The sequence below is a fragment of the Talpa occidentalis genome, unplaced genomic scaffold, assembly GCF_014898055.3.
Source record: "Talpa occidentalis isolate TD23 unplaced genomic scaffold, MPIMG_talOcc4v2.1 talOcc4.15, whole genome shotgun sequence".
NCBI lineage: Eukaryota > Metazoa > Chordata > Mammalia > Eulipotyphla > Talpidae > Talpa > Talpa occidentalis.
This window is the reverse complement of record NW_023601543.1, coordinates 55,702,326-55,713,686: the sequence shown is the minus strand read 5'-3', so window position 1 is coordinate 55,713,686 and position 11,361 is coordinate 55,702,326.

The following is an 11,361-nucleotide window of genomic DNA, read 5'->3' as shown; positions in this document are numbered from 1 at the left end:
CAAGACCTAGCTCCAATTCTTCATCATTTTTTCCCACAAAGTTCCTGACCACATCAACACACAATAAACTCTCTTTCCACCGAATAAACATTGCTACTAAATCCTATCCCATGGTTTCAGCACTTACAGGTTCTTGTTTCCTGAACTTGCAGTAGTGCTGCCTTCAACAAACCGTCGCTTCCCAGATACAGGTGTTTCTTCCCAGGTACAGGTGTTTCATGTTGGCGCTCTCTTGTATTCTGTAGTTTAGGGCCGGGAGCTTTACAAAATGCTCCACAAAAATATATTGACTGGTGGGTCGACTGATGGATGGGTCAGTTGGTTGGGGATAATTGATAGCTCTCGGGTAGGAGCCAAATAAGGTTTGGCATCACCTTTCTAATTTCTGGTAATTTACACTTTAGCCAAAGATCGTGTCTAGTCTTCCAAATTCAGCAGCAGCAGCAGATTCACGTTAAAAGTGCCCTACTGTTTCCTACAACTCTCAATGATTTGGTAGCTTCATACACTTCATTTTTTAAGTTCAAAGTTCTCTTAAGAGAATTCCTGTTTAGTAAGGGACACCTGAGTGGTGGTTTTTACTTCTTTCTTGTATCACATATACATCAGGTCTTTATGAAATAAAGGAAAAAAAAAAAAACATTTTGCCTCCCTACTGAAAAGAAAAGGTGCAAGTTTTATTGTTTCCATTTTTTTGTCATCTGGGATGACTTTAGTTTTTCCAGTAAGGTTATTGTTTCCATTTGTAAGTGAGGAAATGGAGACATAGAGAGGGAAATGATTTACTCAAGGACATTGGAATAACGAGTGGCAAAGCGAAGACTGAACTTCTGATCTTCCGACTCCAAGTTCCTATCCCTTGACCCTGATTGGAGACTTGAAACAAAACAAAAGCCTTCCTTTGATCCTGACCCCTCAGGGGCATGTATTGGTAATATTATCAGTTGTTGCACTAAATTACATTCTTCTCATTTATCTATCTGTTCCTCCCACCCCGACCTCAAATTCTTATCCAATTATTTTTCTTTCTCTTTCTTTCTTTTATCTATATAAACGTGGTATTGTAGAAAGAGTGTGGGATTGAGAGTCAGAAAGAAATGTAAATGCCAGCTATTCTAATGGCTGGGTAACTTAGAGTCTGTGACTTAACTTCTGAGCCCCAGTACCCTCATCAACACAATAGGGACATCAACATGTGCCTCAAAGAGTTACTATACAAATAAAATGAGATTATATGTAAAACTCCTAGAAGTGGCAGTATTTGGCACATAGCAGGTCTACACCCTCTCCTATGCCACCACATCTAGCTCTTGACCATCCTTTGGGTTCAAGTGGTTGTGAGATCCAAACAACCAACAAACAAACAACATGGCCTCCAGCCAATGAGGCACATCCACTTAAGTGGAGTGCCCAGGTCCCTGCCTGGTCTTTTCCATCTCTTGATATTCCCTGACTGCAAACTGAAATGAACATAGAGCTCCAAACTCACAGTCAAGTCCTCCTCCCAAGAATATGAAAGTCAAAAGCTGATACTTACTCACCCCCAAGGCTCCCAGATGTTATCACTCACCCTTTGGGGCAGATGAGATGTCATCAAAAGCTGCCTACCTGCAGGAGTTTTCACGAGAGCTTTTACTAACATCAAACACAAACAAAAAGAAATGGAAAACAGCAAGGCAGCTCAACAAAGACATGGCTTTAGCTGTCATCTCATAAGCAAAGATGGGGCTGCAGCCATGAGCCTGGAGCCCCTTTCCAGAAGAACTAGTTGAACCAGCTTTACTCCCAGTTCTACCACATCTCACTCCAGCCCCCTCCCCCCAAAGTAAAATCAATTTCTGATGGACCGTGAAAGGCAGTATAGGAGAACCATTCAAATCTTTCCTGCCAGAGGCTGAGGAAGAGAGACAACCATACAGCTGGGAATCTGCTGAGTGGCATTAGGGTGGGAGCCAGAAGGCACCACAAAGGGTCTGCCAGTCACTGGGCTTAACCCTTGATCCTGTCAAATTAGTCCCACCTCCCTCCTGCATTCCTTGCAGATGTAACATTAAAAGATTTGAGTGAAAGTTAACAGACCATGCCACATGCCATCCCTGAGAACATACCAGGAAACAGCAACTTCAGGAGAGATAGGAAGTAGCAGTGTGGAGAAAAGCAATGCACTGAAGAACAGTGTGCTGTCAGTCAGGCTTCACACTTCCTCGGCCCTAACCAAGCAAGGATCCTGGAGCCCTTAGCAACCCTTTAATAAAGCAGAAGATTACTCATGGAGAGTCTGAGAAGAAACAGGAGGGGACGCAGAGGAGAAGTAACAGGCTAAGATAAGTCAGCAGGTTGATTAGAAAGTCTCAGGATATGACAAAGGCCCGTCCGCCACTGAAATAGGATAGACGGAGAGATGGTATGAGAAGACACCAGCAGTCTGGCTATCAGTTTAAACTTTATCAGTCTTAACTCTGTGAGCTTCTCTCACCTCCCACTGGAGGCATGGCTGAGCCAAGAGGGGGACAAAGCTGGTACAGTGGACTAGAAGGGCACACTGTGACCAAATAAGAAAAAAAAAAAGTTGGGTTTCAGACAGAGGACCAGGAAGACGATGGATGAATGAACAAAGAGGCAATGGCACTTGAATGAGACTGTCCAAAATGCAGGCCTTGAGCAACTGGTGCTAAGGGGTGGGGGCTGGGAACCAAAGGCTGGACATGAAAGAAAGGCAGCCTGCATGCAGGGAGAGTGTCTCTGCTGCTACTAGCCGGTGCTCGCTCTGTGACATCGTATCGTCACAGATCCACATTGAAACAGGAGGGAATGGAGGTGAAGTCGAATGTTAGTCACTTTGAAAAACCAAGCCATCTTGATCCTTCCAAATTCAGTGGCAGCCAGAGGGCTATGTGCCCAAGTAAACATGCCAGTGTGAGGTGAAGAAGAACGGGTCATCCCTTGCAAAACGAATGCCTGAAACAATCTTTCCACTTGGCCTTATTTACACTGGATGGGGGCAAAGAGGTGGAAGGATACATCGACACCATCCCAGTCCTTAGAACAGAATCTTTAGCCAGGGAAAATAATATCTCAACTCATTCATTAATGACTTAATTGAAGTCTGTCCGAAGAGTGTATTTCAGTGTTTCTGGGGAATACCAAGAGACAAAATATTGGCTCTTCAGAAGCTGAATCAGAGTGATGTAGAGAGACAGTATGAGAAGACACCCCCGATCTGACAATCAGTTTGCTGAGTGTTTTCGAACTTTATCAGTCTTAACTCTGTGAGCTTCTTTCACCTCCCACTGGAGGCATGGCTGAGCCAAGAGGGGTCAAAGCTGGTACAGTGGACTGGAAGGGCACATTGTGACCGTCGATGTAGGTACCAACATCAGCAGGATATGACGGTCACTTGCTGCTTGCAAGATAATTCAGGTAAGCCTGGAGTTCAGCTTCAGAGAGAAATTTAACCACGCGCACACTGCACACTCACACAACTGGCCCCAGCCATTGCACACTTACACAACTGGCCCCAGCATCCAGGACATGAGCACCTTGAGTGTTGATAGCAGTAACCCTTGCCCCCAACTCACCCAGCTCTGCGTAACTGAGATATCTGAACACTTATTCTTCTAAATGGACTGCTTTCTAATGACCAATATATCTGTTTCAAATAAGTAGCCTGGAGCTATAAATAGTTTCCTGTAGATAGGATATCATAAATATTTATTAATATTATAAATAGGATGTCATCAGTCATACACTATGGATAAAATGGGCCTCTCCAGAACTGTCAATAATTTTGTGTAAGTGGGACATGTTGCCTGGACTTCAACTCTCTCTTCTTCAGGCCACTTGTCCTTCAGTAATAATGAGGATTAAGTTCCCTCCCTAATCAGGGGCTTAGTAGCAGGAAAATGTACTTTCCTTGCTGAGGTGAAAACTGGTGGCTGTGAGGGGATGGGGAGTGGTGAGACTGTGATATACAGTCCTCCAGGAAGAGTGACTCTTGTGGGTTATGTAGGTACAAACAGAAGACTTCAACACCCAGGGATGGGAGCAACAGCAGGAGCTTCTACTGGCCATGCAAACAACAAAGAACAGAGAGAGAGAGAGACTGTGTCCAAATTCTAACACGGGGGGCGCTGAAGTTGGGGACTGCTTGCATGTCATGTATGGTCAGCATCTTTAATCTTGGAGACACTTATTTTTCCCAGAAGAGGAAAGTCAAGTTCAGGGAGCTTACTCCTAGAAATTCTAAGCCGGTAGTTGATAAGACATAAATAAAATAAAGTACATCTGCTGTTCTGAATTCTGACTCTGACAGTATTCATAAAATGCTATTTCCTTCTTCTGTTATACACATTTATTCTCTTTTACTCCATATAGAAACATGTATCCCTTGAAGTCAGGGTTTAGGACTTCTCTGCCATCTCCCATAGAACACTCTTCCTGAGATTGGCCTGGGCTAGGGACAATACTAAATAAATAGTGATGAATTAAATGTGACCCTCTCAAATCTATTATGTGTCTGTCCCAGAAGCCTACAGAGAGGCATTGAGCAGGCATGACTTAGCAACACAGGTATTTCCATTAAAAGGCTTTGTTTGACTGAGGGCCTTGGTGTAGTAGTCAACAGAAATAACCAAAGTGGTCTTCAGCTGTATTTTTGGTCCAACCCATTTTGGTGACACTCTCCTCAGGTACTGTGTTTAGCTGTGGGCTCCACAGCACAAGAGGAACATGGGCGGGTAAGTGCCTCCAGAGTGGGCAGGGGAGAACAGGAGAGACTGGATTTCAGACCCTGAAATGGGAACAGCTGTAGGAGTCAGAGCTCTTTAGCCTAGAAAAGTGAAAGGTCACATCCTCCTGGTCTTCATCCCTCCCAAAGGCTGTCCACAGGCAGACAAAGCACCTTGTTCTAAATGGCCCCAAGAAGGTAGTTAGGACCCATGGATGCCAGGTAGAAGAAGAATGACTGCAGCTCAACAGGAGAAAAGCTGTTCACAGTTGAAACTTTCCAACAATGAGGTGGACTGGCTAAGAGGGGAGTGAGCTGCCCCCTGATTGCTAAGAGGGGAGTGAGCTGCCCCCTACCACAGAGGCACAAGCTCAGGGCTACTGCATAGGGGATTCATGGATTGGTAAATATTGAGACTAGGTGCCATTGGTCCGTGTGTCTGTTCTTTTTCCAATACCATACAGTTTTGATGATTATGGCTTTGTAGTATGGTTTGAAGTCTGGGCGTGTGATGCCTCCATTCCCTTCTTTTTTTTTCAGGAGAGCTTTGGCTATTCAGGGGTTTTGGTGCTTCCATATGAATTACACCAAAAATGGGCAGAAGAGCTAAAAAGAAGCTTCACCAAAGAGGAAATGCAAATGGCCAACAGGCATATGAAAAAATGTTCAACATCACTTGTAATCAGGGAAATGCAAATCAAAACTACCATGAGATACCATCTCACACCAGTGAGAAGGGCACATATTAAAAAAACTAGCAACAACAAATGTTGGCGAGACTGTGGAGAAAAAGGAACTCTCTTGCACTGCTGGTGGGAGTGCAAACTGGTCCAACCACTATGGAGAGCTGTGTGGAGATTTCTGGACCTACTAAAGATAGAGCTTCCATATGATCCAGCAATTCCACTCCTAGGTATTTACCCAAAGGACACAGAACATTAATTCCAAAGGGCACCTGCACCCCTATGTTTATAGCAGCACTATTTACAATAGCTGAGCTTTGGAAACAACCCAAATGCCCAAAAATAGATGACTGGATCAAGAAGATGTGGTACATACACACAGTGGAATATCACTCAGCATTCAAAAAAGATAAACACATGCAGTTTGCAGCAACATGGATGGAGCTAGAAGGGATCATGCTCAGCGAAATAAGCCAGAAAGAAAAAGAAAAATACCGGATGGTCTCACTCATAGCAGGAATTTAGAAAACTTAAATAAGAGACCAGGAAAAAGAATAATCAATACAAAGTAAAAATAAAAATCAACAAGCAACTATAAACTAGAGACACACTGGGGAGGGGGAGGAAAGAGGGTCAGGGAGAGGAAGGACTAGAGTCAAAATAAGGGGGAGGTGCAACTGTATGGGGAATATACCCACAATGAAAATGCATACATTGTGCAAATATGAAAACTGATGTAAGAATTATATAAAATAAAATATTAAAAAAATAAAGATTGAAACTAGGTGACTTCCAAAAGGTCCTCTTCACTTTCAGAATTTGCAATTCTCCATCTGCTCCACTTGCAGCATTAGATCAGCAGCCCTGAGTTGAGCCTGCACTTTGGTGCTTTGGGATGGGGGGAGTGTCAGAGGGGTGGGATGATTGATGAATGCAGCCCTTCACATATCTCTGTTGTTCTTCATTATCTTTTCTCAGATGGGTCAGCACCCCCCCCACCCCCGCCCCAGCCCGGTTCTAAAGAATCCTGTAAAAATCACGTTCCTCCTTCCAGATGATCACTCCATAAACACCCATCCCAAGTTTGGTTTCTTTTTTCTCTTTAAAGAAATTCCTGAAAGGGAATTGGAGTGAGAGAGGACATCATTTAAATTTTCTTTTAAAGGGGACAATGCTCAAGTGTCTTCCAACTAGGGCTGAATTCTCCTCTTTGAGGTCTGGAGAGGGCTTGGCCTTTTTCCCTTCAGGGAGCACACACATGGATCTCAATAGGGTACCAGGTGTATTATGACAGCTCAGCAGGCCCCAGAGCAGAGTGTACCCGAAGTTCAGCCAAGGATTACCAGACATACCACTCGCTATCTTTCTTGCTCTACCTCCCTTCAAATATCTTAGTATCTTTCTTGATGCATTCCTATCCCATGTCCCCAACAACATTCTATTGTGTGGTGGGGCATCATTTGGGGAACTGAGACAGTAGACATCTGTGCTGATTCTAGAGGCAGAAATGAGGAGGGGATTCATTTAAGTAACCAGGCTGACCAAGCTCCCAAGTAGCACACCCATAAAGGTCCTTTTGTGAATGCTGAGCCCTGGTCTGGGGGTCTGGGTTGGGCCTGGCATGTAACACAGCTAAGAATGTGTCGTAGGAACTACCTTTTCTCATATAACGCTACCACTGCACCCAATCAGAACTCAAAATTGCAGCCAAATTTACCACCAGCCGCAAGATAGCCTCAGTCTGACTTTACCCAGGTTCTCTTGAAATCTCAGCTGCTTCTTCTAGAAATAAGGTTACAGTGGGGCTGACAACAACTTAAAGAGCATGTCAAGCCATGTTCCTAGGCTAAGGACAGAAAGTAGTAGAGCTTACTGAATTCATTCTCACATCATCTGTAATAATAAAGAATGGGCCAGTGTGCCTACCCCCATTTTGCAAATAGAGTCTTGGTCTAGAGAGGGTAAATGATACAGCAACTTCAGTAAACCTAAGTAGGGGAGATGAGCAGGTGAGGCTTCCTCCATGCTACTCCCCCATCCCACCCCAAATTGTTCCAGGGCAGTAACTAGCCCCGATCTCCTTCACTGTGCCAGCTAAAGACTGCCTCCAAAAATGGGCCAGGAAAAGGGCAAATATGAGCCTGTCTTCTGTCCTGTCTTATCCTCCTCCCCAAGTTTCCTTCTCCTTTTCCTGCATCCCCACGATGGTCTCCACCCTTTCGTTTCTCCACCCTCAGCCAACCTCAGGCACATTTCCAAGAACTCAAAATGAGAATGTAGGAAACTTATGCTACAGTTCTACAGCGCTCTCTCTGTGTCTCTCTGTCTCTCTGTCTCTCTCTTGTACACACACACACACACGCACACACACACACACACACACACACACGAGAAACAGGAAGACACAATCTGAATTTCTGAGGTCTATGTGAGGTCTTATTTGATGCAGAATCATCAGTGTCATCAACCAAGCATGAAAATGTGACCCATCTTTTTCAGTGAGAGAGCCACCTTCACGGATGACTGTCTTCACTACAGAGGAGGACCCCTAGCTAGCAAAACAGACATACATGATTAAAACAGAATTTTCTTCCAGGGCCTCCCCGGTGGCGCAGCGGTTGAGCGCTGGGTTGCGAAGCTGCCCGAGGCCTCTGCGGCGCCGGTTCAATCCCCGGCTTCTCCCCCAGCCACCGGAGGCGGGTCCCACATGGCGCGCAGACCTCTCCTGCCGCCCGCTGCTCCCCTCAGCAGTGTACTTCGGTCCTTCTGCCTGCTCTGCTCCCTGCTCTGGCTCTGGTAAATTCTCTCACCCTGCCGCGCTTCTGACTGTACCCAGTGCTTGTATAAATAAAACAAACAAACAAACAAATAAATAAATAATAAAATAAATCTTAAAAAAAAAAAAATTAAAAAAAAAAGAATTTTCTTCCAGACAGACTCCCTGGGTCAATGAGGCAGTCCAAGATGCTAGCAAAAGGTCATGGGTCCAGTCCTCTCATCGATCACATTTCTTTGGAAACTTCATGATATACTGGGAAATCAGAAATGATCCCGTAAGGCTGGGATAATCAATAGCAGGTTTAAAAAAAAAAAAAAATGTTCCCTTTCTTTGTCACTTGATTTTCAGGAAAAATCATACTAGTCTCCAAAACTGGGGTTGCTGAACTCCCCATATTCTTACAAATTACCGAAGACATTAGGAAGTGATTATTTCCCCAACATGATCTTCTCCTGCTCTAAATGCCCTCCCATGTCCAATATAAGGTGAACTTTCACACTCCAGACCCTCTTTTCCTACTAATCACCTTTTCACCAATCTCTCTACTCTCAAGATATCTCCATCTGTTCCACAAATTATCTCCAAGCATGTAGTTACACCAGCCAGAGTCAAATCACTTTTGTTTTCTCCCCATGACCCCAAAGGGGGTTCTCCAACATTTCCCTCCATGCTTCTTGCAGATCCCATGGCTTCTTTCCACCATAATCTGTCTCTGCCTCACCCAAGGTTATCCCAGGTGATCTGAACTCACAAAACAGTCCACTTCTACTCTGTTAGCTCAGATTCCTACAGGGAGTACCTACAGCCACATCCTCATCTCCTGAGGAACAAAAGGCTGCCATGGAAAGTGCCTCTGGGTTGGGAGGCTGCCAAGAATGGATACATCCCCCGAAAGGTATTGCCCCAGGCACCTTCACAAGCTGCAACACTACCAGAAAAATCAAACAACTCTGCAAGTAGTAGAAGACACAATGGACTTGAAGTTACCATTAACTCACCTTATGACAGACCAAGGCAAGCTACTCAATGCATCACAGCTTCAGTTTTTCCAACAGTTTCCCTACAGCCTTCCCTGACTGCCTGGAAGGATGGCTGATAGGGGTAACTGAAATCAGGGATGCAGAAATACAATAAACATTACTACTGCATGCCAATGAACAAAGTGCCATCCTCCTTATTCCTTTTCCTTTATGAGGAGAAAAGGACCAGAGGTAACAGAAAAGATTGGCTGCTACATTGTCACAGTCTTAATGAAAGCCCACCTTGAACCTCGCTGCACAAATGGAGCATCTAAGAGAGGGCAGGTGCTAGAAGCAGGATCCCAGAGCTAGTGAGTGGCCCAAGTCACAAACTGAACCCTAGTTGGCATTGATCTGTTGCTCCAGTTCTCTTTCTACTCCCTTCAACCCTCTCCCCTCCATCATATGCCCATTGAGGTTATTTTCAAGAAGGCAGCAAATGAAAAGGGAACCAATTAAATATGGTGCAGTGTTTTGGCAAGAAAAAAAAATACAGGCAACTATTGCACTAAAAAAAATACTATAATGTTGGGGCTAACTGAGTAATATATAGCTGACTTTTACTGTAAGGAGTAAAGCTGTTTGGGAGGGATGAAATGATTTTACTCCCTGCATATCCAAATGAGTGTAATAATAATGAGCCTTCATATAATAGGGGTCAACTATACATTCAGTGGAAAGGGAATCATTAAAAGGCACCCTGCCTCTCAACACACCAGTCACTTCCTTAAAGGCTTGGCCAAGGAAACCCTCATCTACCCTCAAATAATCCCCCAGCCAGACCACAAATTGCTGGCTGCCCCATACTTAGTAACACCCCTGCCATGCCTGCAGTGCCTTGCAGAACAATCTGAGACCACAGGAGCGAGCACTCTGGGGTGTCACTAACAATGGGTCAGCTGCTCCACGCAGGTTGTCTAGGCACAGTGGAAATTCTGTGGATGGTGTAAGGAGAGTAAGAAAGTGGGGAATCGCCAGACCATGGAGGGCTGCATAGCCAGTTGTAACCTTGGTGGACAGCTGGGGGAGAGGAGTCCAGTTTGAAGAAATTCAGACCAGGATCCCCTCGCCAAAGGGGTTGTTTGAGAGTGTGAAATATTTGTTTTAAACTTTATTACTCCCTCAAGAGAACACTGGTGGAGAGAGCCTTAGGAGGGGATGTAATGGTGAGTGGATGACAAAGGCATCTCAGGATGGTTACAAATTCATGACTAGTAGGAGGAAAGGGGTGCTGAACAAAGATCCTGGGCTGGTTATTGGTACTTGGGGAGGCTAAAGATCCCAGGTATTCCTGACAGCCCCTCAGCATACTGTAGACTGCTCAAGCTGTTTGGTGCACCCCATGGCAACACTCAAGGGTTGCCAAGAACAAGAGCGGGCCCTCAGGCCTGAAAGACCACTATACTACAAGTTAACCAGCTGCTCCAATGTAAGGCCAAAGCAGTACAGGTGTGAAGTGTGTGGCGGGGGGGGGGGGGGGGGGGGGGGGGGGGGGCGCTCTCTACCCCTGCTGAAACGTTAATGACATTCACCCCCCACCCATAAAGTGACATTTGTTCCTGTGCTGAGAAGGCCCCATCTTCCCATTTCCAGCCGAAACCCACCTCTATGATCTGAACTGCATTCCCAGAGGGTTGGAAGGGGGAGAGCTTCTCAGATTTGACCATTTAAGAGAAACAAAAACAAAAGTTCTGTTCTTTCACTTGGCAATCTGGCTTCTCAAGGTGAGTTTTCCAGGACTTTCTTCCCTGTAACCGCCCCAGAGGCCCCCAGCACCGATCTTCACCCCCTATCGTGGGCCGCTGGCTGTGGGGGGCTCTGGAGCACTCGGGAGAGGGCCTCGCCCCTGTCCTCCAGGGCAACTTGGCTTCCAGCAGATCAGAGTCTCCTAAAACAAACAAACCCTGGCGGCGGGCAGCGGCGGCGGCTAAGTCAGCTCCAGCACAGCTGCGCTCCATGGCGCAAAAGTTTCCTCCACCACTTCTCAACGTGCAGGAAATCTCGCCGGCGCTGGGGCAGAACTCCGGAGGGAGGGAAAGGCCGAGCTGAACCGGCAGCCACTAAGCCCCGCCAGCTGAATGGATGTGCGCGTGGGAAGTGAGGCTGCTCGAAAGCCACCAATGTCTCCTCTCAGTTCCCCTCCAGACCCTCACC